The sequence below is a fragment of the Lepisma saccharinum genome, chromosome 9, assembly GCF_977018435.1.
Source record: "Lepisma saccharinum chromosome 9, izLepSacc3.1, whole genome shotgun sequence".
Taxonomy (NCBI): domain Eukaryota; kingdom Metazoa; phylum Arthropoda; class Insecta; order Zygentoma; family Lepismatidae; genus Lepisma; species Lepisma saccharinum.
Genome location: NC_139237.1, coordinates 84,885,324 through 84,902,464, shown reverse-complemented (window position 1 = coordinate 84,902,464; position 17,141 = coordinate 84,885,324). Strand labels below are relative to the sequence as shown.

Here is a 17,141-nt window from a genome sequence, read left to right as displayed (position 1 = left end):
CGTCGGGGCGTCCAGTTGTGGGAATGCATTGCATATATTCCGTATATACAGGATGGGGCAGAAACAATGAAACGCCGACGCTCTGGGAACCAGTGCGCAATCATAGCGCACTACGGTTATTTTGACAAGATCCTATTGCCCTGTAGGCTACGTCGGGGAGGACTGGTTCAAAGGTTGCCGCTTGTTGCCCAAAGAGGGGGCCAGCGGTAGGTCTAATTGGCTGTTTCATTACAGGTAAACGCGGGAGTATGCGCGATTTCACTGTAGACGAAGTTTGGCGTCATTCCGACATCTTTGTAGGTGGCGTGATGAAACACACACCTCTGGGTAGAGCGGTTTAAAGTCTCAGACGTCATGCAGCGTTGGTCGGTAGCAGGCACGTATCCGAACCAAGTGTCTCAAAATAATAATAATGTTTAAATAAAAATAATTATTATATTAAATTAATTAAAATATTTAAATTAATTAATATATTTATATTACATGAATAGGTAAAATGACGGTATAAGAATAGTGATATAACAGCACGTATTCATTATCTTAAAGTCGGCAAAATTTGTAAGAAAAACAACTGCCCTGGCAAGGAAATTAATGTCAAATAGATAAAGAATTGAATATTAATTGGATATAAGCAAAAGGTTGTTAGATCCAGTTCCTGGTGATATTTTATGAATGTTACGTGTTAAGTAGTAATAAATCTTGCATACATCTACTTTGCCACTGTCATTCAATGTAGTATGATTACAATATAATCCTTGCTTTCCAATACGTTTTGCCGAAATAAATAAACATCGATTAAAGAACAAGTATATTTTCATTATTTAATTTTAGTAATTTTATTATTTCATTATTTCATTTTTGTAATTATTAAGTATTCCGGGGGGACCCACTGGATCCTTCCCCTAAATACGTCCTTGGTAGGATGAGCATCGAGCGTTTGCTGTCGAACGTTCTTTGGCGTGTTTTTCGACGACATTTTGAGATCATAAGGAATGGAAATATCCCGACACACCCCAGTAACATTGAATTGGAATACACAATCCAGGACTACTGAATCCATTGTCAGCAAGAGGCCTCCTGGTGTCCATTCTAGAGGAATTCCGGCCAACCGTAATTTTTCAACAAGATGGGGCACCCCCTCATTGGTCCAAGGATGTTCGAGGTCTTCTGGATTGGCATTTCCCTGGCAGGTGGATTGGCCGTGATGGGCCTATTCCCTGGCAACCCCGCTCTCCTGATGTCACACCCTTGGATTTTTTCTTCTAGGGGTATGTCAAAGATTGTGTTTACCGCACTCCTGTTCCAGATATTGCTACTCTTCGAAGAAGAATAACGGAGAGAACCCTAACTGTTACTGGTAATATGCTGGGGCGTGTACACAGAGAAAAATGTTTGTTTGGATTAACCCAAAAAAATGGTAGTGGTGAATAAATCGTTTGTTTCAATAGGCATCAACCAAAGAATTGTTCACCAGTACCAAAAGATTTGGTCAAGTTCTATTTGTTTGTCGTAAACAATTTTTTGGTTACCAAAACCAAATATTATTTTGGCAAATCTAACAAAATGTAACCCATTTGTTTAGGAAATAATGTAGTCAAAATTACCAAACGATTTGTTAAATAATTTATTCAAAAGTCTGGATAATAAACCTTTTCGAGCAAGGCCTCATCTCCAGGAAGCTATCAACTTCCGGCAAGCCACGGCACCTAGCGACCTGTTGAGTGAGATGAGTCAAGGCAAAATGGATAATAAACCTTTTCCTGCTCGTACAAACATAGGCAATAATTAGGCTGGAGAGTTCAATGAACTAACCGATCTCTAATTACGCACAGGTAATGATCAGGCTGGAAAGTTCATACGAACTAACCGATCACTGACCTTGTTTATTTGTAGCTTTAATGTTCACACATCTTTCGAAGAGTGTTAAAGCACAATTTTTCACTATGATTACCATTATTTGTTGTACAACAACTTACGTTCCTTCCACACATATTGACAGAACCATCTAGCGGCCGGTGTAGGATACTCAGTATAAAGTATGTATATTCTGAGCTTTTTTCAGATTATTAGGTTACACAACAACATGAAGACTCGCTTCGAGTAATTATCTATCTACATGACATGAGTTTCAATTTTCGACAAAGGTCTTTCATACTACACTCGACGAAACTGGACAATCGTTATTTCAAATTCGAAAGCACGCGCACGCACATATAGTAAATTTAACTAAACTTTTTGTTTCTCTTTACTTACATATGTATCATTTTGTTTACGAGTACCATATTTCGTCTGACCAAATTGTTTGGTATTCTTAAACAAAATGCTTTAGTAATTACAAGCAGCGTTTGGTTATCGGAAACCAAAAGCATAAACAAACAGCTGAACCAAACTTTTTTGGTAATTCCAAACAAACCAGTTTTTTCTGTGTATGGGCAGAAGTGGATTACCGCCTTGATGTTCTGAGAGCAACTAGAGGGGAGCACATTGAGGTGTATGGCATATAAACGTGGAGAGTTGTAGCTCATTTTGCAATCAACAGCATTGTTCTATTGCATGTAGTTTCCGAGCAATGTTTTTTGTAATGGTACTGGGACTTTATGCATACTCTGTATATATATATAGGTCAAGGTTCATGCACTTTTGGTGCTTCTGCACTTTCAGCGTGGCAACTCACCGGGAATTCCTTGAATTTTTCTTCGTAGACGTGAAAAATTGCAACTTTTATTAATCCAAATCCCATTGAATTTATACATACCAGGTGGTTATAATTAAAGTGACGGTGTTCAGAGTGGTACAGCACGGGCTGTAATGAGAGTAGCAGTCTGAAACTTCGTAGATATGCTAATGAAGCAATGCGCTCGCGAATTATGAAAAAAAAAAAAAAAAATAGTTCCAATTCTCGCCACCAGGGTAAAAAATGGCGCTGTAAGCAGTCGAAACGTGGAATTTTCCGTAACTCTGACGTCAAAGTCGGTGACATTGCCTAACCATTGTGTGAGCTCCCTGGTTGTCATTGGTGACGCTTGTTGCTTTTTCCTTTAGTAACGTTCATGTAATTCGAATAGTGAAATTGTAGCGATATTTTATTACAAAGAGTATTGTTTTCTGCGATTTATAGTGTTTTTCCTGTAACTATACCACGTTTTGACTGCTTACAGCGCCATTTTTTACCCTGGTGGCGAGAATTGGAACTATTTTTTTTTTTTTTTTTTTTTGCATAATTCGCGAGCGCATTGCTTCATTAGCATATCAACGAAGTTTAAGACTGCTACTCTCATTACAGCCCGTGCTGTACTACTCTGAACACCGTCACTTTAATTATAACCACCTGGTATTTATAAATGTCCTGAGGCAAGTTTTTCACAGTTTAGCCTTTATTTTTATCGAGGAAACAAAGGAAGCAGCGTGGAAATTGTAACAGAATTCTCTCTGTCCGTTAACTTTGTTAGTGTCCTTTGCAGAACAATCTATCTGATAGACGGAAGATTATTGCAAGATAAGCAACTCACGTGCGCTTGTGGAGACCACCACTGTCCTTGCGGTGCGAGATTTCCGCCTGCACACTGCACTTAAAGGCCAGTAAGTATTAGCAGATCGGGAGTTACGAGATATCCCACTCCACGAACGTAACCGAGGAAGCCTTGTTCCCTCATTTCCGCCCCTCTTACAACGCTGCTCGGTCTTCATCCCATACTTGCTACACAAATACGTCGGGGTAACCAAGCCTGGCTTTGTTGTAGAGTAAACCTCACTGACCATATTGGTTTGTAAACATGTAATAAAATGAAGATATTTGAGGAAACCCTTTCTTATATTGCGAGTGGTTCATACTTACTCCAAGCAAATGGGTTCTTTTTTTAATGCTGCTGTTGTGTCTAGTATTCCCTTCCTTGTGGCAGTCAATTCGCTACTTCAGGCCTGGTTGTCTTTTGCGAAGTTTGGGATGTCTGGAAGGGAAACAAGAACTATGAGATACTTGAGCTTGGAACACACGGGAACTACAGAGATCTTTTTATCGGGTAACAAATTTATAGGCGAAGATAGCTATTATGAGTGCAATTCAGAAAACCTACATTTCTACTACCCCGAGAACAGCTTTACATGCCAGTTTATGAATTACAGCGTATTATACTCTTGCACTTTTATTTACACCTTGCACATATCTACCTTTCATTCTTTTGCATGTAACTGGAAACTCTGTAAAATAAGTTTAAAGTTTATATAGGTTTTTCCAATAAGAACGATATGATTTTTTTTAAAAAATGATATAAAATAAAAACTCTTTCATATACAACCAAACTTTTTATATTGTTTTGAAGCATAGTATATTACATTTTGATTTGAATAACAAATTATTTAAGTGTCCACCTCGACTTCGTGCACACGAGTGAATTCGATGACTGTGCAATCCTAAAAATGGTCCGATGTTGCCACCATGCCTTTTGCGGATGCAAGGGCTTCTCGTGAATCTCTCACACCAAAAACGACAATTTTGTTTGTTAACATATCCATTTAACCAGAAATGAGCTTCATCTCAGAATTTAATTTTTTGCCCAAAATTATGATTCGTTTCAAGTTGCTCTGCGTGTATTTATCCATGATGAATTGTCACAGTATACTACACACAAATGACAACTATTGACAGTTATAACATTTGAAGCATAGCTGCCAGTTCATTTCAAAATCATAGCATTTTTATTGGAGAACCCTTTACAAGATAGACATACTGTATAGATGCTCTTCTACCACATCTCTGATGTGGAGAGTTGTCAAGTTAGATTCTCATTGGATGTGGTTTTCAGTGATTACCAACTGAAAATGTATGGGCATTCTCTCAGCTACGTAATTTTCTCTCGTTAATCATGTCAGTCATTTGATGCGCACGCTCTTAAAATTTTATGAATTTTAAATTAGTGATACCATTTACCTAAATTTACACATTTATTTTTTCCTCCGAAGGTTAATTTGCTTTTTGTTCTTCCTGTACGGGGCAATCCTTGTTGTTTGGAATTTTGAACAGGAGCTAAGTCTATCTTGGTACCGCTTCCTCCACTCGGTAGTGTATCGTGTGCTGGAAGACCTGGGCACCCATCATGTGAGTGCTTTCACCCAATAAGAAGCGGCGGAGACAGCTCGTGCTTTGCTCTCCACCAGTCAGAGCTCGCCCTTCCCCTTGTGAGGGGAATTTGAACGCTAGATTGCCCCATTCACAGCGATGGGGAAGGGAACGGGACCGACCCGCAGGGAATGGCGAAAGGGAAAATATTTTTCTCTCTTAAGGATTTGAATAGCTTATTGATATGGTTTGCTTGTCCTTTGGAAGGATATGGTACAGCACAATGAATCACCATGTTTTGCAAGAACGCCTTGCGGCAGACAGACACGTTCTTTGCCGGGAACTGTATCAAGATAAACCTTCTGGCTTGTACAGTATATGTGGAAAAGGCCCAGGTTTAGGTACATAAGAGATAGGATGGCAACGCTTGTGTTAATCTCCATGCGCCTGTAATAAGAACGAGCGACAGGCGGAAATACATTTGTGGACATAAATTTCGAGACAGCTATAACTACTGTCACGCACACGCACCCGTTGACAACGGATTTGCAATTATCCACGGGGGGATGTAAGGAGACACCCCCTCCCCATTTGCATCTAAATCCAAATGAGAAAATCGCAATTTTCCTTGCGGGCGGACGGTGCACCGCCAAGCCCATGTCGAAGACGGCTCGTGGCGGTTTCTTCCCATTGTTGCGGTCGTGAAATTGTTGTACAAAGGAGGATAATGTGTTAAACGTTCAATCAGCGAGAGTTACGGCGATTGTTGCGGCGAGGGAAGAATAGACAGTTAAACCGCAGTACATGTTGCTTCCGTGCTCGCTCGGAGGAGTTCGTACAAGATGATCTCCGAGTGGAGAAAGTCTTGGATACCTTTTCATGGTCGTTTTATTCCTTTTTGCTTTATACGTATTCGACACACGCAGGAGGTTATACGTAAAGAGGTACGTGTTGGAGAGCTTACGTTGTGCACGTCCCACTTCAAGTGCGCTTTTAAAGGTATTCCGAAGTTCCTTTAATTCTGGATCTCGTCGTCCATGTGAAACTTCGTCAATTTCGTTCTGTTTGCATTTTTTTCTTCCTATGCCGCTTTTGGCGCATGCACATTGAACATCGACACGTGATCAGCGATCAAGAGGTTCCGGGTTCAATACCCGGTGAAGGCACATGGTGGTTCGGATGCCACTTTAAATTCTATCTCCAGTGTCGATTAGCCTATTTGTGCATAAAGTGGGCTCAAACAAGACAGCTCAGCGTGTGGTTCGTACTGCACTTCCACTCCTACCGCTGCTGTTATATGGGGTTTTGAACGGAGACCCCACACTTGACCCCACGAAACAGAGCCTAAAGGTTTCTCAGTGGTTTCTAAAACAACAAAGACAGTGGTCCCAGGATGTCCACACCACATTTTGGTCGCAGTTTAACCTCAAAGGTGCTAAACCAACACAGACAGTGGTCCTAGAAGATCCACAACACATTTTGGTCGAAGTTTAACGTCAGTGGTGTTAAAACAACACCCAGTTTAACCTCAGTGGTTCTATAACGACACAGGCGGTGGTCCCAGGAGATCCACACCACTTTCAGGTAATTGTTTAACCTCAATGGTGTTCAGAGGCGTGGCGTGCATGTAGCCGATGTTACCGAAGGTAACAGCAAAATGTAAAGAATTAAAAAAGTTGTTTCAATAAAATGACAACATTGTTAAATACGTTAATGAACCCCGTTTCCGTCCCGTCGAGTAGATATTGCCTAGGACATTTTTCTGCAGCCGACAGAAGCGAAGAGGGAGGCCGTTCCGCTACCCTGAAGAGGCTACAAGGGAGAAGAGGGCGCCAATGCAAGGAAAGAGCGGAGAAGGGCTTTGGGGCATAGTATGCTATGGGGTTATTCATATGCCTGTTAAGGGGCCCTGTTGCCGTTCATACCTACCGGATCAGCCAGTGTTGTCACATCGGATTGGCAGAAAAGAGCTAAATACCGCCTAAAATAAGAATACTATTTCTGTGAAGCAACTAGAGGTAGACAGCAAAGCCAAGGGGATTCAACTACAACTGTAACCAGTTATGTAATAGACGAAAATATACTTCTTTGCTGTGATTTGTGATTTGGACAAACCTTGCTCCAAAATACTAAGTTGGCAACAACAGTAGTACGTACAGCTGGGCTTCCCTTCCACAAAGGAACGGAGTTCTGTCGTCTGCTCAGTGCTCACCACACAAACGTCAAACTGACCCGAGAAAAGTGTGTATCTTCTTCCCCTTCGCACGTTATTGCAAAGAAACAAGAGACGGATGAAGAATTGACAAGGGTCTACCGCTATTCATTGGATTTTCGTGGTAACTGTCTCATGAGTGGTAGTTTTTTCTAGGATATATTTTTTTTTTTGGCTAAATCACTGTGCTGATTTCAAAACAAGAACGAAATGAACAAATATCTAGCTCGAAGACACCTTTTCTTTACTTGGGGGGGGGGGGGGGTGATAGCGTCTAGCAGGCATAATTGTCGTACTGATAGCCGGTCACGCCACGCCACTGGTGGTGTTAATGAAACACAGGAGATCCACACCACTTTCTGGTCGCAGTTTAACCTTAAAGGTGCTAAAACAACACAGATAGTTGTTCCAGGAGGTCCACACCACCTTTTTGGTCAACGTTTGACCTCAGTGGTGTTAAAACTATATAAAATAATTTTAACACGACTGAGGTTAAACGTCGATCAAAATTTGATGTGGTCCTCCCGGGACCACTGCCCGTGTAACTTTAACAGCATTTTTTTCACAGTGTAGGGTGTCAAGTCTTAAGAGGGAGAAACAATGTAAGAATCAAAATGTAAGTTTAATTTATGCTTAGTTAGGATAATCGGGACTGGAACTACAGTTTAATGTGGTAATCGAACCCCTGTGCAGTGTGCATTCACCGGGGATCGAACGCGGCAACTGCGAATATAACACGACGTCACCACCTGAGAGTCAACATGAATGATGATGCCACAGCCTGGATTCGAACCTCCTCAGTGGGCGTTGGTTTTTTGGCTCGCGAGGCTACCTGGTATTCATTCGCTACGGAGACTGGACTAGCAACCAACCATCAATGGGCGGAACGTCTGAGTTGGAATTGCGGTTAAGTCTGCCTGAGTGATCAGCATTGTCTGGGCCCGTCTTGATTCGGATGCAGTGCCAAGCAAGCATGGACCTTCTCGCTTCATCGCTGGCGATGTGGACGAAGGAGGAAATATATTGGGCCACAGAGGCGGGGAATAGAGCATGAAATAGGGAAGAAATCCACAGACTGACAAAGAATCGAGACAAATAACAATGTCCAGGGTCAGAGAGATGAAAAAAGACGTGAGCTAGACAAAAGAAAAGAAACCCTGTCATTGCTGAAATTGCTGTATGGGAAAATGCGTGTTAGGGAAATCAATAATAGCAGCTTTTTTTTTTTTCCACACACAAAAAGCTAATCCTCCTCCCCTCTGCTTGATTCTGCGTGCCAGTTTCTTTCTTTTTCTGCGAAATATCAGGATGCGGTTGTCGTACAACAGAAAACATTTCCAGTTGACTGCGGAGGAGAACTTGGGATTACAATGGAGAAATCCGACACTCTTGAGAGCTCTCGGTGCGTCTCTTTATATCTCGACGCGGCGAACAAAAAGACACGGTTGGCCTTGAAATTGATGTCTCGTACTCCCCCTAGCGTCTGGGGCACTGATTGACAGTATTGTTCCCGTACTGTCATGTTCCATAACCTGGTGGCCGAGCGCGGTATAGTGGTCGACTCACGCCAACGATTTCACCACCGTATTTCATCGCAAAAGATTTTTTGAAATGATTGATTTGGTTTATTTTACTTCTCATTTCAGCAACTTTCGGCTAATCCCGGGGATGAGGCATGTGATGAAATGATGAAATTGATGAAGGGACACTCATAATGAACACCCAATCGCAGACCAAGATTCGAACCTGGGTGCCCTTGCGTCATAGCGCGCTGTGCTAACCACTCCGTCACGGAAGCCGACGTGAAAAAAATATATAAATGTGCCGGTTTTATAAGTACTTAAAACTCATACTGTACGGTCTTTGGTGCAAGATTACTATGCACGATATACTCGTGAGTGCGATAGTTCAAATCAACACACGTAATTTTTTTCGCGACAGTTTAGCGAATATTTTTCTGGTCTATAAGAAACTTTTTAAATAAAGTTGTTATTGATTTGTGCATTATAGTTGAAATATTAATAATAATAATCCGTGGCTCGACAGCCCTGGATGGCCTTGGCCTATCTCCCGACTGCCAGTCTCCCTCCCACAATCTTACCTAGAGGCGTGGAGTTCTTCAACCGGTAATGTGACGTGGTGTCAGCACACCGAACCCTCACGATGGTGGGTGGCCGCCGATCCTACTCACAGGCCGTGAACCTGAAGACTGAACCTAGGCGGACTCCTATCTATGCCGTCCCGCAGTCGGAGCCCAAAGCATAGCGAGCGCGCCTTACACTGCACGGCCACGGAGGTGGACAGTAAAAATATTACACTTGAGAAAATCTACAACGGTGTTACGAAATACGAACTTTCAGGAATTTTATCTGTGTCCGAAGATTCTGTGCCAATTTCATTGGTTTCGTTATGTGACGCGCCGATGCGATGAAAAGGTTAAAATCCAATTTTTGGACTAAAAAGAAGAAAAAAAGCTATTATTATGCGGTAAAATACGGTATTGGTTTGTTATGGCTTGGCTGGGCCTTTCACGCACGCCACCGAAGCAATTTTCGAATTTTCCTTTTATTTTGATAAACGCTATGATATTGCAAATACTGAAAAATTACATCTGATTAGAATTCTACAGCAATCTTCGTGTGGTTCGTTTTCACTGTTGTCTAGCTATCGCAATAGTTCTATAGCCTTACTTAACCACAATTTTTTTTGCGAATATCTAGAGAACAACGAAGGCAAACCACACGAAGATTCAGCTATAAGCGTAGCTATGTGGTTTTTTGAGATTTTGGAATATAACAGCGGATTTTCGAAGGAAAATGAAAACTGTTTCCTGACGTCAGTCCCGACACACAGCAGGCAAATGCTGAATAACAGTTTTATTGAAAATCTCTTGATTGGATGCGGGAGAAGGGGTCCTGTAGAATGGGCACCACAATCTCGGGACCTCAACCCCATGAATTTTACCATGCGGCAATTTTGAAATCTTGGGTGTATATCGGGAAAATGTCGGATCCGGAATATCGCTGCAACTGCTTCTCTGGATCTTCATGTTTTGAAGAGAATTAAAGGAAATAGGTTGAAACGTTGGAGGAAATGTGTTCAGACTGGTGGCGGACATGTGAAGTATTTGGAGTCAAGTTTTCCCACTGGTTTCAAACTTTTTGGCTGCTCTGTTTTATTACTACATCAAAGCGTGAGAGTAAGTGAATAGCAGGGGACACCATGCTCTGGGATGCCAGACTGGGGTTGGGTTCTGTGAGTTATTGATGATGAAGATCCTTTGTAAAGAACATCTGTTATAGACTCAGAACCGCTGTGGAAAGCCAGAACGGAATTGAATAAGACGCTATCCCGATATATGTTATTAATACTGTTGTAAGTTTGAAAATGCAAGAGTGGAAACCAGAAGCTGTACAATAATAGTAAATGTTATATTTTCACTGTACACAATTGCTTAAAAATTGTACATATAATGTAATATCACTCACGAGGTTCATGCCCTCTGTTCTGGATCCCAGAACAGATATCATTATGTATTGTATACATCAATTATGTTATATATATTTCTATGTATAGTATTGTAATCTATTATTATATTTATTATAAAATGGAATCAAATCGTAATAAATAGAGAAAATAAAGTCGGGGGAACCGTTAAATTCGGAGCAAGTGACGTCCTCGTATATTTTTAGGAACCAGGACAATAAGTCCATACCCTCGAGTGTATGCGGGTGATGGCTTGCTTACTTCGGGAGTTCCCTCCCATAAAAAAAAGTAAAATAAAAAATAAATAAATGTGGATACTTCAGTTGAATACAGTGCGGTAAATGGTTGTGATTGAGGTACTTAACATAAACCGTTATTATTACTGCTACCACAACTACTCTGAACTGGTTTTATGTTTTCGAAATGCCATTTTTTGTTGTTAATAATGCGTTAGTAATTATTTTTCCAGTTGAGTAATATGTTTCCCTTTTATAGCAGCAATTATCCCGCATTGATCACTCGGCCGGGAAATTGTCAGGTGACTTGTTGCGTACATAATGCAATTTATATTAACTGGAAACCTCCGCGTGCACTATATTGTCCATGGACTGACTACAGCCCGGAAGGTCTGGTTTAGTGATCATTTCGATTACGAGCGACACTAAAATTTTATTCCACCGCCGCGCAAATTGTCGCTTGCATAAAATTACGAGGTGATCTGTTACTTTGCATTTATAGCAACGTTACGGGATTTGGAATTTAAAAGCAGTCGATTTTTAAATACAAGTACAAGGCGGACGATGGGAGGGCAATCGTTAACAATGTGCTTTCAGGAAGGCGCTGCGGGGTGCGTTGTATCAGCTGATTTTCTAGCAATGTCCCTCTCTTGGGCTCACTCAGCCTAGAATACGCCGCTTTTCGGCCAATTCTGACTATCCCGACGATTAGTGATGATTAGACCTCTGATTCTTAGGTTCTAAAAAGTGTGCTTTTAGGTTTCTAAAATAGGCTCTAAAAATCCTAAAATAGGCTCTAAAAATCGTAAGTTAGGCTAAAAATATCCTGAAGTAGGTTAAAAAAAAATAAAATAGTTCAAAATTTCTGAATACTGCTGATTAGGTAGTCACTGGCGATGAAAATGGGACACCTATATCCTGAAATACGCACTATCTTGCATAACATTATGTGTGTTGCCTAACTCTACGGCGATGGCAGAACTTACCATTGGAAGTTTACTATTAAAATCCACTCTTCGCCGTATAGTTAGGCAACAATGGTTTTTCATGTTATCCACAGTCAAACTCCGCAATTTTGTCTGTGAGGATCTTCTATGCTGAAAATAATCTTTCAAGAAAAACATAGTCAGTGGTGCAAACTTCAATTCTGAAATGTTAGTTTGGAAGGCGTGAATGCCACAAAGCACGGAAGTTACGCGAAAGTGAGCAAGACCACACAGATCAGACCACTTTGGATTGTACAGCTAACAGTGGCACCAGACATTTTGCTTTGTTTAGAGCTTTGAAAATTCACCATGGACTTGGAGGAAGGGAAATCGACAGAGAGTACGGTTCAAACACGTTCGTCATTGAATTTTCTCATGACCGAACAAAGCAAATGCCTCTGTGTGACATAAAAAGTCTGCAAAACCTTTAAAAATATATAAAAGCCTAAAAAAAGGTTCGATTTAGGCACGTAAACCTAAAATAGGTTCTAACAAGCAAAATAGTTTTTTTAGGCACTATAGAACTTCATTAGTTGTTGAGTTTTTTAACGAAACGCTGACATAACTTATTATTTCTTGTATACCTGTAAAGGAAAAAAATAGGTTATATCCGAGGTCTAGTGATAATATCGTGAAATTGCAGCAAGAAAACTCACGATAAACTCCCATGCCTAGGCCGGAATTCTAACCCGGTCTCTGGCGCCGTATGGATCTGTGCGAATCACTCAGCCACGGAGGTCGGCGACGACGTTATCTCTATGCCATGGAGGAGGTCCTAATCATCCTCATCACCGGTATTACCCTAAATAAGTATCAAGGCGAAACTAAACTACTAAAATTTTACACAAAATAAAGAAACAATTGCTTTTGATGTAGATCTTGGCTTTCGAAATCTATTGAACGACTTCATATCGCGGTATTTGAAGCTTTAAACAAAGACTCCTTCTGTAGGACATTGTGTTGCCACACTGTCGGGCGCATAAATTGTTGGAAAGACTGAGACATCTTTTCAAGGTAAGCTGAAGCCTTTAGTTCCGCATGAAAAGTTGACGAAATTGCTCAATTTGGTTCATCGTAATTTATGACCATCAAGCATGCGATGAAGTTTTCAATCCATCTCTATCTTCCCAAGTTCAGAGAGTTTCTCCAACCGCCGCTGACTCATGACTCTGTTCTGAGAGGAAACAGAAAGTATCTGAATTTTTTTTTTTACGTTCTTCAAACTCGATCGCAAAACAACTCGTTGGTATATTTTCAAGTGCTTGTCATTCGTGGGCATCGCCAGAAGTTTTTGTAGGAGGGGCCTTCGACAAAGCTTAAATAGTAGAAATAATAGAAATGATAATAATTTTTATAATCCACATTATTATCATTAATATTATAAAATAACAAAAATGAACGAATTTATCAGTATTATCATCATTATACCGTTGAGAAGATTCTTCTCCTCGATCCACCAGATGAGTGAATATCGAGAACAACTGCTGCATTTTTTTTATAACATTTCAGACATTTGGTGTAACGAAACTGCATCCTTATTCTATTTTGTTATTAACTTTTGCACATCTCGTTCTAGAGCTTGGGATAAATTTTAGTGTTTGTGATATGTGACCGATCACAAAAAAACTCTAATATTTGGAATTTTGAAAACTGTAAAACCATTTATTCTTTAGTTTAAAACCTAGAATATGAGAAATATAAACTGGTTCCTGAATTTACCTTCAAAATGTATGATTTGATGCATTTTGTTTTACTTCTGGTCGAATACCAAGAAATAGAACTTAATATCTGTTGTTTACAAACAAAATACAAGGTTTCTCTTACTTTATAACTTGTAATAACCGTGACAACTTGCAGGGGGGTCGACGGACCGGTTCGACCGCACCCCCTCTCGACTCCCATGTTGTTACTCATCCGTATTTATTGCCTGAATTTTTAGAATTCATATTTAGGGAAATCCCAGGCATAGATCTCGAAATTCATCGACTCAATGTTGATGCACTTTTGGTACGAAATGTGCCGTCCACTACCGTAGAAAAATGATCACGACCCTTTTTAAAGCAATAACGTCCATTACTAGCTAAGATAACAAAGGCAACGGAACTCCATACCCTAACCACACAATTAAAAGGAGCTAGAGGCATCGGCTCTTAAAGCTTTAGTTTCAGATATCAAAAGACTTAAAATCGATCAGAATAGAATTGGAATACTTATCGGGATAAATCGTTTCCATAAAAGTTGGAAACTCTGTGTAGTGTGCTAATTACAGCTATTGCCTACCCTTATCACCCCTATCCTACGTAATTTTTACTTCTGGCCTGATAATTTAGGGATGTTAGTTAAATTGTGTTAAACAATTCAAGATGGCGAACCGTTTTTGGAAATGGTGGGAAACTTGATGTGGGATTTCTTGGATTTTCGTGCAAACATTTCAGAAGATGCCTTCCTGCTGATCCCGCTTGGTTTTTACAAACGTCTAGGTCAAACTTTATTGTGAGAGAAATACAGGGGATGGACAAAAATATGGAAACACCACGACATCGGAACGGGTGATATCGACGCAGTTTTTCCACTTGAAATCGAACGCGGTGCGACATTCTTTTGTTTTGCGCCGTGAGATAGGACCCTGTCGGACTGGTAGTGGTAGGAGTCGACAGTTGCACTGTAGATAGCGTGCAGTGCAGTTGATACTGAATCATGTTGGAGCTGACGGTTTTTCAAAGAGGGCAAATTGTTTGTGCCCGCCTTGCAGGCGCCTCTGTTACCAAAGTAGCCATGTTATTTGGCGTATCGAGAGGGACTATCCAAGATCATGATGACATAATAGTGTGTCCGGAAAGACATCATCAGATAAGCACCTGCGTGGATGAAAATGTACATTGAGTGACAGAGACAGAAGGACACTGAGGAGGAATGTGACCATGTTTTGCATGAAGAATGGTGCGAGATCCCATTATCCACTATGCAAGAATTGTATTTGTCCATTCCTCGGAGACTGCAGCCGTTTTGGAAGCTAAAGGCGGTCCTGCACCTTATTCCGTCTTTTATTCGCAGGTGTTTCCATATTTTTGTCCATCCCCTGTATATGTATAAGTATATCGTGCATGTGCTCATTGGCATATACAAATAATCACTTTGAGTAGGCAAGTGGCTAGGCAAACCTATCATCATCAGAGAAAGGGCGAGTTTTTGGATGCTAATTTTCTATTGTGGATGTGGGTGTAGTTGAAGACTCAGTGCCTGCAATTTAGGTCAAGGTGGCACTACACGTGCGTAGCGTTAGTCACGAATGCAGGATAAAAATGGAGAATATGTAATAAAAAAAAAGCGGATGTGAGCTCTGCTTTTCCCCGTTCGCGGTCTCATCATCAAAATTCCATCGTCACGTTGGCTGAAGACTTCTTGCTTATTAGGTGGTCGTTCGACACGGTTGGATGATTTGGTGTATGGTCTGGCCAGTTCGGCGCTGTCCATCGTGAACAAGTGCTTGGATTAAGATTGTGGATGAGGGTCACGGCCGATATTTTTCTGTGTTCTTGCAGATCCGTGGGTGATCCTATTTGGCTTAAAACTTGACTTGGATAGACTATTCAGCCGCTTGGAGGGAAAAGGGGAAACTTCCCGGTGTCTTTTCTTATCTCTCGTGTTCAACCCCGAATGTTTCGGTTTGACGTTTCCCTACGCCTTCTCTTCCCTTCTTTTCCATGTTTTCTTATTTACGTAAGACTCATTGTGGATTCACATTTCATCATTCATTCTCAACGTTGATATTAACCCAAGATGCAGAAAAACGACGAAAAATCACCGAAACAGAAACATAGAAAAAGAATCAAATTTTTATGAAGTCAGAATTTTTCGGTAAATCAGATACGAGGTGTGGGTAGAAAGAAACCGGACTGTTGCTACAAAATATTTTATTGGTTATTTTGTACAATACGAACATTACCCCCTTCAAAGTACTCCCCTGCACTATCGATACACCGCTCCATACTTCCATTGCTGGAAGCAGTGCTGGAAATCATTTTCTGAAACCATGTTCAAGACCTCCGTCGCTTTTGTCTTCACAGATTCTACGGTCGTAAATCTGGTTCCTTGCAGGGCTGATTTGACCTTTGGGAATAAGAAAAGTCGCACGGAGCAAGATCCGGCCAATAGGATGGATGCTCTAACATTGGGATTCCATACTTAGCCAAAAAAGCCTTGACTGACAATGCCGTGTGGGCAGGAGCATTGTTCTGATGAAGAATCCATGACTTGCTTTTCCACAAATCAGGTCGTCATCTTCGTAGTGGCTCATGGAGGCTCGTCAGCACCGTAATGAAATGTTGGTTGACGGTTTGACCTTCCGGTACCCAATTCGAATCAGTTCACCGACATTTGCAATGTTGATTCCGTTTTTGACGTGCAAGGCCGTCCAGGATGCGAGTTCTTCCACGATCACTTCTCGTCCCTCTTTAAATCTTTGAAACCCCTCAAAGAATTGAGAGCGTGATAAACACTCACCTACGTACACTTCCTTCAACAAAACATAGGTTTCTGTGGCGTATTTTCCGAGTTTCATAAGAAACTTCACATTGATACGATGTTCCACTTTCACACTTAACATTTTTCCGACGGAGCAAAGATGTACGGTTCACTTCGTCCACAAGCTACAGCGGAACTGAGCACCGCGCATCCTGGGCAATCACACAGTCGATAGGCAGGATATCACGTTATACACTCATGCACCGCTTGACCTTGACGCGCTTGCCGTTTGTCGACAGCAACATCAATCCGTTTTTTTTTCTAGCCACACCTCGTATAACGTTGCCTCACAAAATTTCACCAGACACTGTCTCCGGATGACGGAGTGGTAACGTCGTCGCCTTGTAATGAAGGGATCCTGGGTCGACCCCCAACGGAGATACATAGTGGTTGGAATCCCACTTTAAACTAGGTCGAGTCCCGATTAGCCTTTCTGTGCGTATAGTGTACTTAAAACCAAACTCAACTCAAATCAAAAGATCAGCCGGCCCCAGTGGCGGAGTGGTTAGCACATCGCGCTACGACGCTAGGTGTCCCAGGTTCGAATCGGCCTGGGCGTGGATGTTTGTGAGTGTTCACTCATCACTCATCCCTTCTTTTCCTCTTTCGCCTCATACCGTCGGGGGTGCCTCTATCCACTC

The 17,141-nt window shown here is 41.3% G+C and overlaps 1 pseudogene across 1 annotated transcript in view; it reads right to left on the bottom strand.

Moving 5' to 3' along the window:
- The window catches only part of LOC145992213 (glucose dehydrogenase [FAD, quinone] pseudogene), a 58,048-nt pseudogene that overhangs the window by 18,009 nt on the left and 22,898 nt on the right, over window positions 1-17,141 (bottom strand). The window contains exon 2 of the transcript XR_014442151.1: window positions 3,836-3,947. The product of XR_014442151.1 is annotated as a glucose dehydrogenase [FAD, quinone] pseudogene (transcript). The remainder of the gene's footprint in view (window positions 1-3,835; window positions 3,948-17,141) is intronic.